General features: G+C 43.5%; 1 protein-coding gene across 2 annotated transcripts in view; it reads left to right on the plus strand.

Annotated features, from left to right (window-relative positions):
- PRR16 (proline rich 16) overlaps positions 1-22322 on the plus strand; it is a 124831-nt gene that overhangs the window by 39509 nt on the left and 63000 nt on the right. The window contains exon 1 of one of the 2 annotated variants that reach the window (XM_054987540.1): positions 18973-19012. The exons of the other annotated variant lie outside the window; for it this stretch is intronic. The gene's annotated coding sequence lies outside the window, so the exon portion shown is untranslated. Of the gene's footprint in view, positions 1-18972; positions 19013-22322 lie in introns of those variants that run through there. 2 annotated transcript variants of the gene reach the window in all.

The raw sequence follows: 22322 nt of genomic DNA on the forward strand, positions 1-22322 counted from the left end.
TATATCCCTCTAGGGCTAATAGTTTCTTATTCTTTAATGTCATCCACTCTTTTAACCAAACTAGGCAGATTGCATCATGGTAAAGTCTCAGGTTGGGCAGTTGCATTCCGCCTCTTTCCTTTGCATCTTGTAGAACTTTTACTTTCACTCGAGGCTTCTTGCCTGCCCAAACAAAATCTGATATTTTCCTCTGCCATTTTTCAAATTGTTTAGAGTCTCTGATGATTGGTATTGTCTGTAGCAAAAACATTACTCTTGGTAACACATTCATCTTAACTGCTGCAATCCTGCCCAACCATGACAAATTCAGTCTATTCCATTTGATCAAGTCTCTCTCTATCTGAGTCCATAATTTTTCATAATTATTCTTGAACAAATCTATATTTTTTGCAGTCAGCTCAACTCCCAAATATTTCACCTTACTAGTTACTTCACAGTCCGTTGTTTCCATTAACAATTGTTGTTTCTGCTTAGTCATGTTTTTACATAATATCTTTGACTTCTTTTTGTTAATGAAGAAACCTGCCAAGTCACCAAACTCCTTGATCTTGTCTATCACTTTTGGCATGTTCTCCAATGGATCTTCTACAATTAACATTATGTCATCTGCAAATGCTCTAACCTTGTATGAATAGTCCTTTATTTTTATTCCTCGTATTTCCTCGTCTTGTCGTATTTGTATCATCAGAATCTCCAATACTAAAATGAACAACAATGGAGATAACGGGCAACCTTGTCTTGTTCCTTTACTAATCGTCAATTTCTTGGTCAGTTCATCATTCACTACAATTGCTGCAGTCTGGTCTCTATAAATTTCTTTAATTGCTCTGATGAATCTTTCTCCCAATTGTAGCTTTTCCATAGTGGCAAACAAAAAATCCCAGTTTAAATTGTCAAACGCTTTTTCAGCGTCTACAAAGAAGAAACCAACCTCTTTGTCACAACGCTTATCATAATATTCAATAGCATTGATCACTGTCCTTAAATTGTCTCTTATTTGTCTGTCTGGCAAAAAGCCTGCTTGTTCCTCCTCTATGACTTCCGAGAGCCACCCCTTCAGTCTCTCCGCCAATATCTTCGTAAAAATTTTATAATCATTGTTAAGTAGTGATATAGGTCTGTAATTTTTCACGTTAGTCAAATCTTGGCCCTCTTTTGGGATCAATGATATATTCGCTTCGCTCCAAGTGTCTGGAATTCTTTGATCCCTAAAAACTCCGTTCATCACCTCTTTTAGGAATGGTGCCAGTTCGTTGGCCATTGTCTTATAAAATTTAGCCGTAAGTCCATCTGGCCCTGGCGCCTTTCCTAGATTTGCAGATTGTATTGCCTTACTTATTTCCTCATCAGTTACTTCACTATTCAACTTATTTCTCCAAGCTTCCGAGATCTCTGGAAGTTTGGTTTTCTCCAAATATGATGCTATTGATTCTTTGGTTACTTCTTTTTTATTATACAGCTTAGCATAAAATTTATAAAAGGCTCTACTAATGGTAGTCTGCTCCAGGTACGTTTTATTTTCTTCACAGATTTTATTTATTATTTTCTTTTCCCTTTTCTTCTTCAATTGCCATGCCAAATATTTCCCAGGTTTATTAGCACCCTCAAAAGCTTTTTGATTCAGTCTTTTAAGGTTCCACTCCAATTCTTTATTACTCATTGCTGTTAACTGTTCTTGAAGAATTTTAATTTCCTGATGTATTTTCTTTTTCCCTGGTCTCTTTTTTAACTGTATTTCTTTGGCCTTTATTTTCTCCTCAATCTCTTGTCTTTTCTCCTCTTTCTTTTTCCTTGCTCTGCCATTTAAGTCCATTAGTATGCCCCTTACAACCGCCTTGTACGCGTCCCAAACTTTACTGGTTGGTACTTCTTTATTCACGTTATATTGTATAAAAAACTTTGTCTCTCTTCTCAATATTTCCATATTTTCACTTTCCTGTAGCAAGTCCTCATTTATTCTCCAGGCTTTCCTTTTTCTCCTTTTTCCAAATTTCCACATAATTGGATTGTGATCTGAGCCTACCATCGGCATTATTTCTACCTCCTTAGTCCATAACGCTAAGTCCTTTGAGGCCCAGATCATATCAATTCTTGATAATGTAAGATGCCTTGCAGAATAAAAAGTAAACTGTTTGGTTTTAGGATATTCTCTCCTCCATACATCTTCGAGAGTCTCTTGTTGAATCAACTCAAAAAAAAGCTTTGGCAATAGTCCTCTTTTCTTTTGTGCTGTTGTAGTCTTTTTATCTAGTTCCAAATCTGTCACTCCATTAAAATCTCCAGCAAGAATTATCTGGTCATATACAAGATCGTCTAAATGCTTCCTTAAATCCTCAAAGAAGCTTTCCTTTGCACCGTTAGGTGCATAAAGTCCGACTACCAACACTCTCTTTAAATTCCAATTACATTCCACCGCTACAAATCTAGCTTCCACATCTCTCATAACAAATTTTGGCTGCAGCTCCTCTTTTATGTACAACACCACTCCTCTTTTTTCTTGTTAGAGGCCGCTACAAATTCTTTGCCCAATTTTCCAGATTTTAAATATTTTACATCCTGTTTTCTAATATGGGTCTCTTGCAAACAAACAATATCACATTTTTGTTTTAGTAGCCAATGAAAAATATTTTTCCTCTTATTCGGTGAGTTTAGTCCATTTACATTCCAAGATAATACATTACACTCCATATTCATGGTTTTGTTGGTAAGTCTTTTTCATTGTCCTTGATAAATCTCTCCATCTCCCGCTCAGATCTGATGCGTTTTTTTGCCCCTCCAAACTCAAAGGACACTCCTTCCGGTAACTCCCATCTGTATCTGATATTCATGTCCTTCAAAGTTTGAATTAGCACTCTATATTTTTTCCTGTCCAGTAACACTGATCTGGGCAGTTCCTTCATTATGATAATCGTCTTGCCATCAATCTCCAATGGATCTTGAAATTGTTTTGTCACAATCCTCTCTTTCATGTTTCTAGTTGTAAACTGCACAATCACATCCCTTGGTAGTTTCCTCTGGGTTGCAATTCTCGAGTTCACACGGTACGCCACATCTAGGATAGCCACAATTTCCTCCTCCTCCTTCCCCAGGTAATCAGCCAACACCTCAGTCATCTGTTCTTGCGCTGACTTCCCTTCCACTTCTGGCAGACCACGAAAACGAAGCTGCTTCTCCATGTGTTTAGTTTCTGCAACTGACATCCTCCCCTTCACCAGTCTCATCTCTGTTTGTTGCGTTTCTATTAAATTCTCCATCGCGTCTTCTACTGTTTTAACTCTCTGCTGCGTTCCTTGTAATTCACTACTAATCGTTTCCACGCCTTTTTTCACTTCTGACAGCTCCGACTTTACTGTCTGTGTAACTTCTTTGACCTCTTTAATAAGCTCCAATTTCGTGTCCTTAAATTCTTTCATCATGTCTATAAGCTTTTTGTCCAAATTTTCTATTGCCGATTGCCACTCTTTTTTCGACATCGTGGGGCTTGCTTTAGCTCGCTCCCACGAATCTGCTCTCTTCCTTAGCTCCGTGGCGTATGTTTAAACGTTTTCCTTTTTTTCAAATGTCCCAATCTTTGCCAAAATTAATTTTTTGTATCCAAAATGTCGGGCGTCTTTTCTCTATGGTTTCTCTATGTTATTGTAATCCAAGATGGCCTACTTCCTCTTCCGCTGAAGCCGCGACCCTTCCCTTTTCAAAAATGGCGATTCCCTACTTCCTGTCCGTCGGCAAGGGCCGCTTCCCTCCAGCCACTCTATTGTTGTTACGCACTTCCTGTCTCCCGTCTTCCCACAGCAGGTCTCGCGATGGTGTCTTTTTCCCACAGCTCCAAAACCACAGGTATTCAAAACAATAGTCCGATTTTTGCAATAACTTCTTTAAATTTAGTCTCTTTTAAAATACAACTCCTGCCGAGTCTTCACCTCCTTTTCACTAGTCTGTTGCAGTTTAAAAATCTACTTTCTTTCCTCTCTGTTTTTATCAATCTGTCCCGTTTCAAGAGATAGCGATCTTTACCTTCTCTTCAACTTTCTCGGGTTGTAATCGCTGTTTCGATCTTAAATTCTCCTCTCGACTTCCCTCCCCGATCGAAGCTTGGGTATGTAGGTCTTATGCCAGCCGAATTGGCCCCAGAACTGCCGCAGAGATTATAGCCGACCCGTCGCAAGGTGGGACCTCAAGGATTGGGGGGGAGACTCCTTGAGTAGAGCCCCCCCTCATCCGAGATCTAGCTCACCCTAGGGTCTTGAGCGTTCTTTGCCTGCTCCCCGCCTGAGAGCAGTCGGCCGCGGGTTATTTTCACCCCTCCGGCCGGTTAAAACGGCAGTCCGGTCAGCTCCGCAAATGGAGCTGCGTTAGACCTCCATGAATCCCAAACCGGAAGTCAGCGTCTTTGACTCTCTTGATTATTCCTAGCAACTACGAACTTCTCGTACTTACCTTTTAGACGTCTTCCTCTTTGAACTTTATGTTCTGTTTGTACAGTGTACAGGTGCCCATGGTTTCACTGGTATTGTGCACCAGGTTTTGTATTTATATTTGACTCTTACTTGACTCTTGTTGATTTTTTTTATTGTACCTGGAAAGTTTATACTCCATTATATTATTTTTGATACACCTCGTGATACAATTTGTGTCTGATTTTTCCTACTCATGTGTTCTCACCTTGTTTGTTATAGCAGCAGCAGAGGCATCAGATTGACTGCTTTTCATAAGTAGCCAGGGTGGTATCTGGCCATCTGCAGGTGCTGGGGTGGGCATCTGAACAGAGGCCAGTTGCCTGGGTGGCCTTCAAGACGTTCAGCAACTTCTTGGAGTGGATACAGTAGCTGCAGCTCCCCCCCGTCACACATTACTTGGATGATTTTCTGTTTGTAAGGCCAGCAGTGAGCACTCTGTGCGCCAATAAGTTATGGGCATTTCAGGAAATTACTGGGGATGTGGGGGTGCATTTGGCACCTGAGAAAACAAAATTGACGTAGCCCATAGGAGCCAAAAAGGGCATTTTGAAGGAGTTTCACTCCTTGCTGGGCCATTTGAACACATTCAGGGTAGTCACCGCTGGGAGAGCTTTCTGAGCCTGCTTGGTCAGGCAACTGCTGAGGCTGTGCCCCCCACCACTACGTTTGGATTACCAAAGGGATGAAGGCAGACATATGGGTGTGGCATGGTTTCCTGACCGACTTCAATGGCACCTCTTTGTAGCGAGAAAGGCAGTGGCTGCCTTTCAGGTGTGCTTCAGTGCTTCAGGAGGCATCGAGTTTGGAGTGTACCTGAACGGGAGGTGGTGTTCCCAGTGATGGCCAGCTTCACAGCAGGGCACTGGGATCAACAGGGATCTTACGTTCTTGATGTTCTTCCCAGTTTGGTTGCAGTAGTTCTATGGCAGGACTTGTTCCAGAACAAGAAGTTACAGTTTTGGTGTGACAACTGAGCTGTGGTGTGGATAGTGAACTGGCAATTGTGATCTGAGAGGGTCATCCGCCTTGTCCGGAGATACGTCTTGGTCTGCTTCAGTGCTAACATTGTGGTTGCAGCTCGTTATATTGCAAGGGGAGGTAACAACAACATGAATGCCTTGTCTCATTTCCTGGAGGAGAGATTCTGGACTTTGGCACCTGGAGCTGGGAGTTACCCTGATGCTTTCCCAGAGAAGCTGCGGGAGTTTGGGATCATGCAGGGAGTATTGAACTCAATGGTTCCATCCACCAGATAAATGGATTTGGTGGCAGTCTCATCATTCATGGTGTTTCTCAGCAGGTCAAAGGGGAGCAAAGCCTCACCAGGTTTAGAGAAAGCAGTGTTGGAGTATCTGGCCTGTCCTCACAGAAAACGGTGTGCGATCCAGCAGAGTGCTGACAGTGAGTGATATGACAGAGGTAGGGGCTCCAGGCTTGAGTTAGGTGCTCAAAAAACTGGACAGCTGGGGTGGGGGCCTTGGTCTGGCCGTACTGTACGGCCAGGGGGCATCCTGTCCAGAAGAAGCAATATTGGCCTTCCTACCTATCTGCCCGCGCACCCCAGGCCCATTGCTCGTGCACCCTGATGGAGCATCTCTTACCAGGTTCCAATTCATCTCTGAAATGAGGGTGAGGTTGAAGGCTGCTGGATTCCCCTCAAGGCAGTTCCTTTAGGAGCAGAGCAGCCATCTGTGTGGAAGCAGCCATTTGTGGGGAAGAAGCAGGGTTGCCTGCATCTTGCATACAATCCATCAGGTGCTGGACCTCAAGAGTGTACAAAGGATACATACGGAGCAGGTCCGGTACTAGTGCTTCTTTGCCTAGTTGCAGGCAAGGTAGTTTTCAGTGGCAGACTGGCTGGCAAGCAGATACAGTTGCGGAGGGGGAAATATGTCTGGAGGATTGGGAATGCATTGCTTGCATGTGGAGCACTGCCCTAGGTGGTTGCAGCTTGATTGCCCACGGCTACTTGTGCCGGTTGCCCTGAAAGGGGCCAGGATGGCGTTTTTCCTTATAGGGTCAGATTGGTCAGGGTCCCTGGGGATTTTTTTACCTTTCTCTGGGTATCAGGGCTAGGGGACCACCTGTAGCCCAAATTAGTTGCACCTGTTGAAGGATTGGCAGGAGTTGAGCCCCGTGGGCCTCTTCTTGTGGTGGTTTTGAGGCATTGGGCTGGATCCACTGGGGTGAGTGGTGTGGAACAGGATGCTCACCCCACCTATTTTGGTCCCCTGAAAGAGTACATGCCTTGGTTGGTTATTGCAGGCTTTGCCCTGGGTGGCAGGGGCTGTGTGACCATGCCAGGATGGTTGTACATCACCTGCTATCCTGCGGTGCCCAGCAGACATGCTGAGGAAGGTAGCATCGAATGACAAAGGGCCACTCAGTGCAGTGGATCCATTGCCATATGCCTTGCCAGTGCTTCAGTGGCTGTAATCAATCAAGTTGTGGCTCATTAAATCCAATTATGCTGTGTGTGGTGTATTCTTTGCTGGGACACCAGCCTCACCTTTGTCCATACATGCAAATAGATTTACATGTTAAAGGAAACATTGAAACCTGTTGTCGTTAATCTTCATATTGTTTTCTGGTGTTCTATGTATTTATGCTACTCAAAAGGACAGAAAGTTGGTATAGTAGAAGGTGACTCTCTCAGATTTTCAAGTGGTGCTAAATCTGCCATCTTATTATATGTCTTGTTTTGTTCCATTAAAGAACCAAGAGGAAAGTGAAAAAATATCTGTGCTTGAACTTCATTCCCATACATTCATTACAGCTTGTATTTAGTAAAATAGCCAACTGAGCTGATAGAAAAACTATTGAAGATTATATATTGTTGTTTGTATGGCTTTTTGTCAGCAGGAAAAGAGAAAGAAAAATTTAAAGAGTCAGAATTTCTGGTCTTACTAGGCAATTGTCCAAGTTTTCCACATTGGATGAATGCTCAGACATGGACTCATTCACATTGCTTAATTTCCTTGGCTTGGATCATAATAACACAGAAAAATAGAGATGAAAGGAAATTTTATCTTTTCACTGTCCAGAGAAAGATGTCTGAATAAAACTAGGCACATAATTACCACTACTTGTGAGAACTTCCAATGAAGAACAGAGATTCTCTTGCAGATTTAAGCAATGTTTTTGCATCTTATGCTCTTTAGCCCATGTTTTAGCAGGGATGGATTGGCCACTTTATTGCACAAAATCCTGGTGATGGCCTGGATTGCTCCTCCCCCCTTCTCTGTGATGCCCAGCTTTGCCCTGTGTCAGCCTACATATGATGCAGCTGGAAAGGAGCACAGGAGTACCTCCTCTGCCTCCAGTCCACTCTTGCCCTTCATCAGGAGATGGAGACAGGAGGGTGTGTGATGGTGGGAAGGGCAGGGCCCTTTTCCAGGCCTGTTTTGTCCTTCCAGCCTGCTAATGTGTGTGAGTTTGCATGAATAATAATTTCTATGTCTGTAATTCTTCAGTCTGCTTATGACAGTAAGATGTGGAGTGCCTTCTGCTAGGAACTGATCTGTAACGTGCCATTCCCACAGTGCAGTGCCATGTGACAGAGTCCATAGTCCCCTTTATGCCTTCCTATCATAGTCCCCTTTATTCCTTCCTATCCTTCCTTTTGCTTGTAGTAGTTTATGTGTGGGGCACTTGGAGGAATATAATACTCCTGGATAGAGATGGGCACGATCCAAAAAATTTTAACGATCCAGCGGATTGTGGATTGGCGCAGACGATAATCCCGAATTAACGATCCGCGCCGATCATCTCCCGTTCCTGAGCCGTGGATCATGGATTGTGGATCGTGGAGGCAAAAGCGGAGGGGCGCCCCACTGTTCCCAGCGATACAGGAACGGTGGGTGATGCCGGCGGCATCTGTGTTTGTGTTTGGCCATCTGTGTTTGGCCATCAGAGCTGCCTATCAGGGTTTGCAGGGATGAGATTGGAGTGCCCATAGCTACCCCCTCCCTCCCCTGCTTAAGATGTTTATAATGCAGTGTTTCATGAACTTTTAAAAATGTCTTGATTAAACAATTATAAGTATTTTCATTGTAATGAAACACAGCATCAGGAGGCTGCTGTTGTTCAGCAAATGAGAAGTGGGGAGGTTAACCCATTACTTTCCAGCTGTTACTCTGATCAAAGTTTTCCTGAAGCTTCTTTTGTCCCCTGCAGGAGAAAAGACAGGAGTCGCCATACATTTTTCCTATAGAAAGAAAGCAGTTCATGCAGTAGTGTTGTCAACTTCCAGGTGGGACCTGGAGATCTCTCAGAACTACTGTCATCTCCAAATGACAGAGATCCATCCCCTGGAGAAAATAGTAGCTTTGGAGGGTGAACTCTATGGCATTAATACTCCCCTGAAATCCCTCCCGCCCCCTTCCCCCTCCCTCCCCTGGGTGTCTTCTCCCAACTTGTGACTGCTTTGCTGCTCCATGGTTGGAAGGAAGCCCTGCTGATCAAGGAAAGCTGGGCTTCCATTCGGGTTTCCAGGGCGACAGAAGGAGGGCAAACAGAGCTCAGGCTTTCCCCTGGCTCCGTTTCCAGGAGAATAGGTTGCTGGCGCCTGAGTGTCCGGATCCCCAATCCGAGCCCGAACACAATGATCCAGGCCTCTCCTGATCGCTGGATCATTGGCCGTGGCCGATCACAATCTGCCGGGTCACGATTGCGCGATCGCCATTATCGTGGGTTTTTTTCGATCGTAATGTGGATCGTGCCCATCTCTACTCCTGGATATTATTGATAAAGTGCAGGAGAACCTTGAGCTTATGTGACTGGCCTGCCATCTTGTGTCGTAGTGTGCCTGACACACTAGTGCCAGGGAAAATTAAACTGCCCAGTAATGTCTTCTCCAGGAAATATATAGTACTCTAAATCTTTGTGGTGTTTTTTCAGGCTGGTACAGACCTTGATGAAAAGTCATGTTTTACTTCTAAGTCTTGCATATTTACCAATAGAATTTGGTAAATAAGTGATCTTCCCCCTTTTTTCCTTTGGTGAAAATTGTGCTTGTACGCAAGCATCCCTAAGCAGCTTGATTTAAGCTGCTTAGGGTATACCTTGATATTATAAACATTTCACATATCATCTAGATATGTGCTATAGTTGCAGAAGGTGAATTAAGTGATACCGTATTACTTTGTAATTAACAGGATTGCAATAAATGTTCATGTTAATAGTTTACACAGTGTATGGCTGTTAAAACTTTCATATTCTTTATTTTGTACCTGCCAGTATATTTCTTTCACATTCAACTTGATCTTAGTATTCAAAAGAATAATTGTTGAACCATTCATCTTCATGCTTGCTTTGGTTGTTGTAAAATAAAAAAAATAAACCAACAAACTTGTATGACAGAATTTTTAAAAATATTATCCTCATTGTGAGTGAATGACAGAAGATTACTGTCATCCTGTCTAAAGATGAAATAGATTAGAGGAAAAAATATTCATACATGAAATTCTTTATGTCTCAGCAAAGTCAAGGCAGGAGAATGTATAAAGCCACCCTTTCAAGTGACAGAGCTTAGAACTAAGTTGGAAATTCTAGACTTGGAACTTGAAGTGTTAGTCAATGCTGAGAGTGAAGAGAGAGATATTTTCTAAAATACATTCATTCCCTACCAGAATGTATGTTTTCAAGTTTCAGAATACTCACACTTGGGCTGCTTCTACATGGATGTTTTCCATTTTTCTTTAGGATCTACGTATTGTTTCCCCCTAACCTACACTTGTGTTTTCCCCATGTTTTGCGTGATCTTTCCCAAATGTGGTTGGGTACTATCTTTCTGGAAATACTTTAGTCAAAATGTGTTTGTATGTTGTGTAGATAGGAAGATGTTCATTTTTTGAGGTCTTGCTCACATCGGCATAGTTTTCCTTACCTCAGTCCCTCAGCAGCCACCATCCCCAGGATTTTTTAAAAAATCAGCAAATGATATATCGCTATGGTGTTATGTGGTATTATATGGTCTTATGATATCTCTACTAGCCCCTGTAGCCAGCTTTCATGTTTTTTAAAAAAGCAAGTTGCCTTTACAGAAATATGTCTTTCTCTCCTAAAGTTGCCAAGGTCTCAGAGACCAAACTGGGTGGTGGGTGGTGGCAAGGGCCTATAGGCAGGGAGCTGTGGCATACTTCATTTTCCTGCTTGATGCAGGACCTGCAGGTTGCTCTGATACCAGATTAATTAAAAATCACTTGTTTGAAGGAAATTTTTAATGTATCTGGCTTCAGTACTATCCGTAGCTTCCCCATTATGCTGGAAAATTACGTCATTTTCAGTGTGACTGAAGACAGATTCATTAAAAATCCTGTTTGGAGGTGATTTTTAATTAATCTAGCTTTTTTTGGCAGGCAAGTCTGCAGGCGGGTGTTTATGAGAGAGAAGTCATTTAGTATAGTTAGTCATTGGTCAGTGAAAGTGTTTCATTTGCTTTTACTCTTTGTTTTGTTTTTGTTACTTATTTGTCTAAATTCTTAATGAGGACATAAAGCTGCTATATGTGAAGATGGCTGGTGGCAGATAGTGAAGCCTTGTACATTGTGTTGTAGTTTTATTTTTTATTTTTATTTTTACTCAGTTTTTAGTTTATTTTAATTTGGAGAGTTTTTAAAAGAAATTAACATTAATTGGAATCAATTAGGCACATCAATTGTTAATTAATTAGTTACCAGTATATCTATCAGGAGGACTTTGTATCATTCCTGTGCCGCACCCTAGAGTATGAGAGACCTCTACTGGCATTTGCTTTGGCTTGGTTTGAACCTCTCAGGCCGCTAAGCATAAGATGTGATATTGATTTCATGAAAGAAGTAGCAGATATTCAGAGGTGGATATCTGATAAAGAAAACAGGCAGAAGGAAGACATATGGCTGAAAAAAGCCTTTCCATATGTGATATTCAATTAATAAAGTCACATACTACTCTTGTGCCAATTAAACATTTACTGCTTTTTGAGCTTAAACAATTAGCAAGTAGAATGCATTTGTAATCTTGACAAGCAATTTGCATATTAAGATATTGTGCTTTTTGTATAATTCCCTCTTAAACAATGTTTAAAATGTTTGGAATATTGTTCATAAGAAGTTAAACATTCATTTTTAATTAAAAAAATAAAGCTATTCTTGATGAATTTCTATATTCAACTACCAGGCACAACAGCTTTTGAATATGCAAGAGAATCCATGGGTTTGAATTCAATAATTAAAAGCAGCATTTTAATCTAGTTGTCAGTAACATCTTTGTTTTGGGGCCTTGACAGTTCAGTCTGCAGCCTTGTATCTTGACGCATTTGTTAGCTTTAATTTAGACTTAGTTGTCACTGAGGTAGTAAACTCATGTTCTAATTTTGCCTTTTCAAACTGAAGGTGGGTTTCAGATTCCTGCATGCTGTCCTGTGCAAAAACAAAACAAACTACCAGTCTTCATAGAAACAGCGTTTCTATGCTACTTTCCTCCTGAAGAAGGAATATTGAAGGAATTTACTGAGTACAAAGCAGGCCTTTATGCATCCCCATCTGCAGTTTGAAGTATACAGTCCAGTAACAATTTGCCATTCAGTGAGAGACAAGCTATATCCATGTACTGATGGTCCCAGTCTTTTTAAAACTTTTAATAGCTGCAGGGCTCCCAAACTGGACTAGAGCAATGGTGTCTAACGAAGGGGCTTAACTCTACTTTATTATACTGTCTCAGTCATTGTTCTCATGATCCTAACAAACTGTTTGCTGTATAGGGAGAGATCATACAGGGGTCCACAGAACAACTAAAACTGTTGGGTTGCTGATAAAAATATATGAAAATATTACTGTAGAGGATAGTTATGTCCTGTTCCATGTGTCATAGCCCAATCCAACCACCACCCCATGTTTGCTATTTGATGCTTCAAAATACCGGTTCATGGATCTCCTGTCATCAAGTTTAGCCTGACCCTGTACACTGAGCTTAGAGTAAGATTTTTAGACTGTGTTCAATTGATTTTGACCAGAGTGATAAAGTATAAAGTATGAAAAATAGAAATCACAAATGTAGTAGTATATGGTAGAAAACTTATTTATCTTTATTTCAGATAATTCAATGACCCAATGATGTTGGAGTGGTCAGAGTATTAGGGCCTGTCAATTCATTTAGATATTGAGTTAATAGCAACCTAGAACAATTTCTTCATTGATGGATTGACTTACACACGATATGATATTGTCCGGTAATTGTGGACAATTAGTTGCATTTAAACATTAAACATATCTTTGAAAATGTGTATATAGACTCCCTATCTGCTGCTCAAAGGAGCTTGAAAGGAAAAGGTAAAAAGAAAAAAATGTATATGTATACAGCAGTTTGAATACAGAATATAGACCTGCATGCCTCATGTTTGGGCTCCTGAACACCTGTGCAGACCTGACTCACTAAGACAGATCTATACTTAAAACTACTACAGCTGCACTTTCAATTTTGATGCTTCCCTGTAGGCAGATGCTAATTCCTCCAGCCAGATTCTCTAAGATAAATAACAGAACCCATTATGGGCTTTAAAATGGGTTTAGACCTCTTTAAAACATGCAACTTGAATATGATAATGTGGTTTAAAAGAGAAACAATATCAATTGTTCATCTGTGGTCTTCCTGTGCAGTCCCACTCAGAACCACTAGGGGGCGCCCCTGCCTCCTAACGCGCATGCGCGACCATCTTTCCCGCTGAAAAACAGCTCCTAAGAGGCGGGGCGCCCCTGACGTACCCTCAGTTCCTCTTTTGCTGCTGACTTGAGAGGTTCTTGGCTAGCTCTGCTCTTCGAAATAGCATTCGTCGTGTTTCTGGAAGATGTCAGAAAGCTTTATTCAAGCGATGTTCGATGTGTGATCGAAAAATGACAAAATCGGATGGTCATTCTCAATGCCTATACTGTTTGGGCGAGACCCACAACCCACAGGCTTGTAAGTACTGCTGCACCTTCACACCGAAGGCCAGGGCAGAAAGATCGGGTACACTTCAAGCTTATCTATGGCGGTGTGCGATGGCGGTAACAGATCCACCTGCGTTGGGCAAATCTCCCGTGCCAGAAAAATCCGCCACTCCGACTTCAAAATCTGCGGAGAAATCGCTGCATTTCCATAAGTCTCCTGCTCATACCGACCTGAGACCGCCGACCTCAGTTGTCATGGACTGACCACCCAAGCAGGGTGGTTCAAGTCCAAACCTTAAGGCCAAAGTCAAAGGGGAGTTCCAAGAGCGAAAGCCAAGTCAAACCGGTGGTCAGAGCACGAGATAAAGCCAGGAGTGAGTCCAGAGTCCAAGAGCGAGGTCAAGCACAGTCTGAGGTCAGTCACCGATAGTGTCAGGTCCAAAAGCAGGCACGGGCAAGGTTCACAGAACATGGAGTGGTTGCAGGCAATAGACATGGTGCTTCCACACCCGGCAGTTCCTCCAGACTGGCTCTTATAGCCAGGCGTGGTGTTCAGCCAGCTGCTGGGGCTCCATCCTGACGCAACTCATCGTCACTCTCCAGCAGCTGGCGTTGGCTCAAGAGGCGAGCACTGCGCCGTCTCTCCTGCAGTTCCAGTCTCTGGCGCTGCCTGTGGCGTTCCTTGGGCGTGGGTGAACCTGGGGGGGTGGAGGCTCTTGGCTGCGCTGCACCTGTAGAAGTCCCTGGCTGAGCTTCCCCTGTGGTATTGGAGCTAGAGGGTGCTGGTGTCTCAGCTGCTGGCTGCAAGCTCTGATCAGCCAGCAGGTGTTGCTCCTGATTGCTGGCTTCTGCTGAATCAGGGCTAGGGCTGGCTACACAGGGCTCCTCTTCTCCTGAGGAGTCCTGGCTGGCTACATGAGGCTCCTCTCCTCCAGAGGAGACCTCACTCTCAGACTGGGCCATGACGCCGGCCGTGTTGGCGTGTAGTTCCTCAGATCCGATCGCCACCACCTCATCAGATCCGATCTCGAGGTCGAGGACTGCGTCGGAACCGTCAGGCTCCAGGTCAGGAGATCGACCTGGGAGGGAGGCTTCTGTAACCCATTCGGAGCCAAAACCCCCCCGGAGCAGTTCACAGTCAGACCAACAAAGCGTGTCGCAAAGATCTTCGGATCCGAGGCCCTCAGATCCGCCGGGAATGACTCTGGAGAAGAAAAAGAAAAAGAAGAAGCACCGTTCCTCGAATTCGGACAAGCAGGTACTCGAGAGTGTCATCACTCCCCAACGAGATGCTTCGGAGGCAGGACCGCCTGCTAAAGATTATTGAGGCTCGGGAGATGCAGCCTTCCCGAGGAGAACCCTGGCGTCTGAGAGGTCCCGGGAATCGGATGTAATTATGGTAGAAAAACCCCCGACTCCATCAGGTGTACCTCGCTCACCCTCTCGAGATTCGTGGTCCTCGCGCTCCTCTCAAACGGACAGAGGTCAATCAAGATGGCGCCATTCAGACAGATACAGCCCATACTCTGCTAGACACCGTTACTATGAAGAGAGATCTTAGGTTCCGATCATGGTTCCAGGAGACGATCTCGCTCGCCTTCGATGCGTGCCTTTTCCCCAGGGGGATCCAGGCGGACTCCTGTTTTCTCAGATACCGAGTTTGATGCTTATACTCCCTTTGAGAGGTCTTATGGTTCTCCTCCCTCGGATTCACCAGAGGGAGTTATTGGCCCTTCGGAGGAAGCTTCCCCGACGGAAGATGTTCGCGCCTACAACGAGCTTCTCCAAAGGATGGCAAGTGCGCTGGAAATTGAGGTAGCTTCTTCGGAGCCACGATCCAAAGATAAGATTCTGAAGCATATGTATTCCGGATCGACTCCGACAATTGCCTTCCTTATGATCGAAGGGTTTGTGGAGCTCCTGTCAGGGTTAAACCTGAAACCTGCCTCTACTCCTGCTACAAACAAAAAGATTGAAAATCTTTATAGAGTCAAGGATGAACAATGTCCATTCTTACCCCTTCATCCGCCTCCCTCCTCTCTTGTCACGGAGGACATGCAGTCGAAACCCAAGCAAGGATCCCTTTTGGTTCCGGTGGATAAAGATAGTAGGAAGATTGACTCTTTAGCAAGAAAGGTCTATGCCTTGACAGCATTTGGTATAAAAATTGCTAACTATGCGGCGATGATGGCCGCTTACCAGTTGTTGTTATGGACAAAAGTAGCAACGTTTGTCCCCCAGCTTCCTGAGGACCAAAGAGTCTTCCTTAGAGTCATCCAGGAAGAGGTTGTGCGTTTGTCCCGCCATCAGATTACTGTTAGTAGAAATATGGCCGATTCATCTGCCAGAGCACTTCTATCTGCACTCGTGCTCTGTAGGTTTGCTTGGTTGAGAACCACTGCTCTACCTGTAGACTCGAGGGCCAAAGTAGAAGACCTTCCCTTCGAGGGACAGAACCTGTTCTCTGACAGAACGGATGAATATCTTTCCAAGAAATGGAAAGACAGGTTGACGGCTCGATCCTATGTTGTTCTACATCAACATCAGCCTAATCGCGCTCAATATAGATCGTATACTAAGAATAGTCAGCAGCGCTATCACCCTTACTATGGGTATGGGTTCCAATCTCAATGCTGCTACCAAAGCCCGCAATCTACCTTCCAGAGGAGGAGGCAGGGCAACAAGAGTAGACAGGGTAATCAAAGCCAATCCAAGGAACCGGGACATTCCCAAAAACAGCTCTGACAATTACAGGGACCTGATCCCTATTTTGGGGACAGGCTCTCTCTTTTCTTTTCAGAATGGAATACCATTACTTCAGATGTGTGCGTGTTACAGTTGGTTAAAGTTGGTTATAAAATTGAGTTTGTTCAGTGGCCTGGTCTCCGGCTCCCTGTTTTTTCCTCTCATACACCTCAGTCTGGGGTAGTTTCTGAGTTGTCAGCCTTACTAAGTAAAGGGGCTATTGAAGAGGTGACCCCTTCTGCTTCCCCCCTTGGTTTCTACTCGAACCTTTTTGTGGTAGACAAGAAGGATGGGGGTCTACGCCCTATCCTGGATCTCAGGGGGTTGAATAAGTTTATAAAGACCCAAAAGTTCAAGATGACTACCTTGCAGACAGTCTTGAATTTATTACCTTTTGACTCCTGGTTTGGAGTTTTAGATCTTAAAGACGCATATTTCCACGTTTCTATTTTTCCTGAACATAGGAAATTTCTGCGTTTTACCTATGGTACTAGGATCTTTCAGTACCGTGTGCTCCCATTTGGGTTATCTACTGCTCCTAGGGTGTTTACCAAGTGTGTGGCAGTAGTGATTGCCTTCCTTAGAACTCAGGGGTGTTGCATTTTTCCCTATCTTGATGACTGGTTGATTGTTGGCCAATCAGAGGAGGATGTCACTAATCAGGTGTCTATTACCTTGGATACCTGTCTGAAATTGGGGTTATTCGTGAACCAAAAGAAATCTAAACTTGTTCCCTCTAAAGTGATTCAGTTCATTGGGGCCGTTATTGATGGGTCCCTAAATATGGGTTTCTTGCCCTCGGATAGGCTTGCAAGATTAAGGCTCTTATTAAAAAATTTAAGAGATGCAGGTTCCAACCAGTTAAGCTTATTCAGATTCTTCTGGGTTATATGGCTGCCACTACGGCTGTGATCGCCCTAGCTAGGCTTAGGATGAGACCTTTACAATTTTGGTTTTCTAGAGCCTTTTTCCCTGAAAAAGATTCCCAAGGAAAGAAATTGAGCATCCCTCGCAGGGTCATCTTATCCTTGGATTGGTGGTTACTGGACTCCAACCTGTTTGGGGGGATTGGCTTTGTTTATAGACAACCAAATGTTTCGGTTACTACGGATGCATCTACCCTGGGATGTGGGGCCCATTGTGAGGGCTTGTATGCCCACGGAATGTGGAAGGAGTCGGAATGCACCCAACACATTAACCTCCTTGAGTTACGGGCAGTTTATTATGCCTTGATTTCCTTTTCTGATCTAGTACAGAATAAAACAGTCCAAGTCCTTACAGATAACACCACCACAATGTTTTATTTGAATAAGCAAGGGGGTACTATGTCTCCAGCCTTATGCGAGGAGACGATGAAGATCTGGAAGTGGGCCATTGATCATGCGGTTTGGCTAGTGGCGGTCCATATACCGGGTGTTGATAATGTAACAGCTGACCACCTTAGTAGATTGGGGGGCGATACCCATGAATGGTCTCTTCACGATAAGTATTTAAATCCTGTCTTTTCAGAATGGGGGACCCCAGACTTAGACCTTTTCGCCACAGAGGAAAACTGCAAGATTCCCGACTACTGCTCCAGAGGAGGCGTCGGCCTCGAGTCACTTGGGGAAGCATTTCAGTTAACCTGGTTTGGTCGTCTTCATTACATGTTTCCCCCGTTTCCCCTGTTAGCCAGTATACTCTCCAAGATCCAGATGGACAAAACTTCAGCCATTTTGATAACCCCTTACTGGCCGAGACAGCCGTGGTTCCATGCTCTTCTGAGACTCCACTGTCGGATGCACCAGTTCCTGGAACAACCAGATCTTCTGTCCTTTTGTGGGATGCTCCATCACAGAGTGCATACACTCAGACTGACGGCATGGCTGATTCTGCAGGACGGGCCTTCTCTGAGGGAGTAATGCATGTGCTTCAGAATGCACGTTCCTTATCCACACAGCAGTCGTATTCCTTGAAATGGAACAAATTTTCAGAATGGTGTGAGGGTAGGGGGCTAGACCCGTTGACTTCCCCTCTCTCCGAGGTTTTGGACTTTTTATGGTGATTAAAACAATCTGGGTTGTTGAACGCCTCTGTTAAGGTTTACTTAGCTGCAGTTTCTGCTTTCCACTTCTCAGTGGATCGGAAGACAGTTTTTTCTCACTACACGTCTAAATTGTTTTTGAAGGGGCTAAACAATTTATTTGCCCCAGTAAGGGTGTTGGTACCTCAATGGTCTCTTCCCCTAGTGTTGACCAAACTTATGTCCAAACCTTTTGAACCCTTAGCTACCTGCCCCTTGAATTTCCTTTCATTTGGTTGCCGTCACATCTGCCAGGAGGGTAGGTGAATTAGCGGCTCTGTCGTGTGATCCCCCCTATTTGAGTATCCACCCTGATAAAGTGGTCCTCAGGACAAAGGTAGAATTTTTACCTAAAGTGGTGTCCAAATTTCATTTATCGCAAGACATTTCTTTACCTGTATTTTTCAAGGATCATTCATCAGATGCTGAAAGGTCCCTTCATGCCTTAGATGTTCGTAGGGCTCTCTTGTTTTATCTGGATAGGGTGAAGCCCTTTAGGAAGGATTCTCACCTGTTTGCTTTGCGGGCCCAAAAAAGGGGATGGGAGCCAATCCTCAGACTGTGGCTCGGTGGGTGGTGCAAGCTATTTTGTTAAGTTACAAATTTGCGAACTTACCTTGTCCATTGGAGATACATGCTCACGCCACTAGGTCACAAGCAGCTTCAGCAGCACTCCTGAGAGGTGTCCCTCTACAAGACATCTGTAAGGCGGCGACCTGGGCGTCTGCGGATACTTTTGTTAGGCACTATGCCCTAGATGTGCTGGACAGGAAGGAGACGAGGAGGCATGGCGGTCCTACAATCAATCTTCCTGCGATGAGACATTTATACTTACCACCCAGGTATTTAGCTATGTAATCTCCCATGTGGGACTGCATGGGAAGACCGCAGATGAAAAACAGTGTTTCATACCTGTAACTGTTGTTCATCTGGGTCTTCTGTGCAGGCACACATACCCTCCCTCCTTCCCCGCTAAATCTCTTGGTACTTACCTTGCAGTCGGCGGTGAAAGAGGACTGAGGGTATGTCGGGGGTGTCCCACCTCTTAGGAGTCGTTTTTCGGCGGGAAAGACGGCCGCGCATGCGCGTTAGGAGGCAGGGGTGCCCCCTAGTGGTTCTGAGCTGTAAAAATCTCCGAAGTCGGCAGGCCTGCACGTGCGCAGTCCCATGTGTGCCTGCACGGAAGACCTAGATGAACAACAGTTACAGGTATGAAACACTGTTTTTTCTCTTTATATCTCTTTTTCAGACCGTTTTCTTTTTTCCTAAATAGGATTTGTGATGGGCATTTCTCATCTGTTCTATTTTTTTTGGATTTGGCAACAATATATGCAGCAACATACATTTTGTTGTTAATATTTATAAGTCATCTGGACAGAAAACATCATCTGTATGGTTTCTTGTCACAAAGGGTAACCATTCTTAGGTCTGTAGTTAAAAGGGAAGTCTTCTTAATTAATATAAATAGAGTGTACTGTTTCACTAACCAGTTGTCATACTATATTTTTAGAAAAGTGTAATGTGTGTCCTAAAATAAATATAACTGTGGGAGGTGTAGTTGTTTTTTTTAAAAAAATTGGTGTGGGTAGGTGTAGAGACAAAATCCAGAGACACTGGATGTGTGTCAGAAGAATGTGAAACAAATGGCGCTGGAAGGTTCAAAATAGATCTCTGAGATGAAAGGATAAGACAGAGGATGACTTGTAATCTGTCAACTGAAATAATAAGAACAAAATCTATGTGCTCTTACTAACTCAAATGGTCAGAAAAGCCAAACTTTAATGTGAGAGATATCTCAGTATGTGGTCTTTTAAGCTAGGTAAGAAATGTGGACATTCTATAATTTCCTTCGGTTTTTCCTTCCAGGTGGTACTGAGTCATTACAAATTAAATGAGAATATATTTTTTAAAAATCTAATTTCTTTGAAAGATATTAAATCTTGTTTCTTTCAGTGTATCTTAGAGAAGAACCTAAATTTTCCATTTTGCAATTTATGGAGTTAATTGCTTGCGTGATTTGATAATCAATTAAATAATTTTTGAAATGTTACCATTACGTTGCAATATACCCACTAGTAAACTATCTAATCAACCATATTGTGTGAGTCATAAACTGTTAGAGTTGAAGGGACTTTGAAAAGCATCTATTCCAACTTCATTTTCATGTGTGAATATGTACTGGAGCATTTCTGACAGACGGCCATCCAAGCAAGGCCTCCAATGAAGGAAACATAACCACCCGCCATGACATTCTGTTCTGCTATTGATCATCTCTTACAGTTCATCTTTTAACATTTTATGTAAATCTACTTGTCATTTCAGTACAATACTTCTGTCTTTTGGAGCAAGAGAGATCAACTATGTTCCATCTTCTAGGTTACTGCCGTCATGTATTTCATAAAAGCATAGAATCATAGAATTAGAAGGGATCTTACAGACCATCTAGTCCAACCCACTGCCCAATGCAGGAACAGCCTAAAGCATCACCAGCAAGTATTTGTCCAGCCACTCCTTGAAGAGTACCAGTAAGGGGGACCCCACCACATCCCTAGACAGCCGATTTCACTGCTGAATTACTTTGAACATGAAGAAGTTTTTCCTAACGTCCAGCTGGTACCTTTGTTCCTGTAGTTTAAATCCATTGTTTCGAATCCTGTCTTCTGTTGCCAACAGGAACAGCTCCCTTCCCTCCTCTAAGTGACAGCCTTTTAAATGTTTAAAGAGAATAATGATGTCTCCCCTCAACCTCCTCTTCTCCAAATTGAACATTCCTAGGTCCCTCAGTCTTTATTCACAGGACTTGGTCTCCAGCCCCCAATCATCCTAGTTGCTCTCCTCTGCACCCGTTACAGTTTTTTCAGGTGAAGCCTCCAGGACTGCACACAATACTCCAGGTGGGACCTGACCAACTCGGTATATAATGGGATAATATCTTGTGACCAAGGTTTTGCCTTTGTTAATACACCCCAAGATTGTGTTTGTTTTTTGCTGCTGCATCACATTGAGAGCTCATATTTAGCTTCCTATTCACCCATATCTCAAGATCTTGAGATCATACACACTGCTTCCCAGAAGTGCATCCCTCATCCAGTATGCATGCTTTCTATTTTTGTTACACAAGTGGAGAATCTGGCACTTACCCATGTTAAATTGTATGTTATTCTAATCTGTCCACTTTTCCAGTGTGGTCACGATCTTGTTGAACTCTATCCCTGTTTTGAAGGGTGTTAGCTACTCCTTCCTGTTTGGTGTCATCTGCAAATTTAATGAGTAATCCCTTCACACCCTCATTCAGATAATTTATAAAAATATTGAAAAGCACTGGGCCCAGGACCGAGCCCTGTGGCACTCCACTGGACGCCTCCCTCCAATCAGATGTGATTTGAAGCAAGCAATCACATTTCCCCTTAATATTCTCTTCTTTAAGCTAAACATGCATAACACTTTCAACTTTTCTCCATAGGTTTTGGTTTGCAGACCACTCATCATAATTGATTTTTATTTTTTCTCAGTCTCAGATCATATGTTCTTCCAGTCCTTTTGAGGTACACCCTTTTTCTTGTCAACACTCCCTCATTCTGATAGCTCAGGCTGTTGGCCAAGAAACCCAAGCCTTCCCAATAACACCATCTGTGTAGCAGCTATTCTTCTCTATTATTTTGCTTTCTTTTCCAACGCTGTGAACTTCAACAGGAAGGAGTAGTGGAAACATCCCTTGTGTGTCTCCAAATTCTTCACTACCCAACCCAGAGCCTAATAAGCCCTCTGTACATGACCCACCCACATTGACTGTATGGAGAGCTGGAGTGAAATGGCCCCTCCCCATCGTCATGTGATCACTAGCACTTACACATGGAGGAAGTGTTCGGGCATACACTCATTCCCATGTTTTAGTGTTTGCAAAGAAGCACCCTCAATCATGGGAAGGGAATGTATGCATTGACACTTTCTTCCTGCATAGATGCCGTACTCACGAGCTAGCAGTCACACAATGGTGATGGAATGGGTCAGAGTATGTTTCTCTCTGTTTTCTCTCTGTAGACATTCAGTTAACATGCAGAGGGTTATGTGCAGAGGCAGCTGACTTCTTCAGATATCCATTCAGTTCTTCTGGATGTGGCATTTGTTCCCTCATTGATCTGTAGCAGCAGA

Source organism: Eublepharis macularius, chromosome 8, assembly GCF_028583425.1.
Source record: "Eublepharis macularius isolate TG4126 chromosome 8, MPM_Emac_v1.0, whole genome shotgun sequence".
NCBI lineage: Eukaryota > Metazoa > Chordata > Lepidosauria > Squamata > Eublepharidae > Eublepharis > Eublepharis macularius.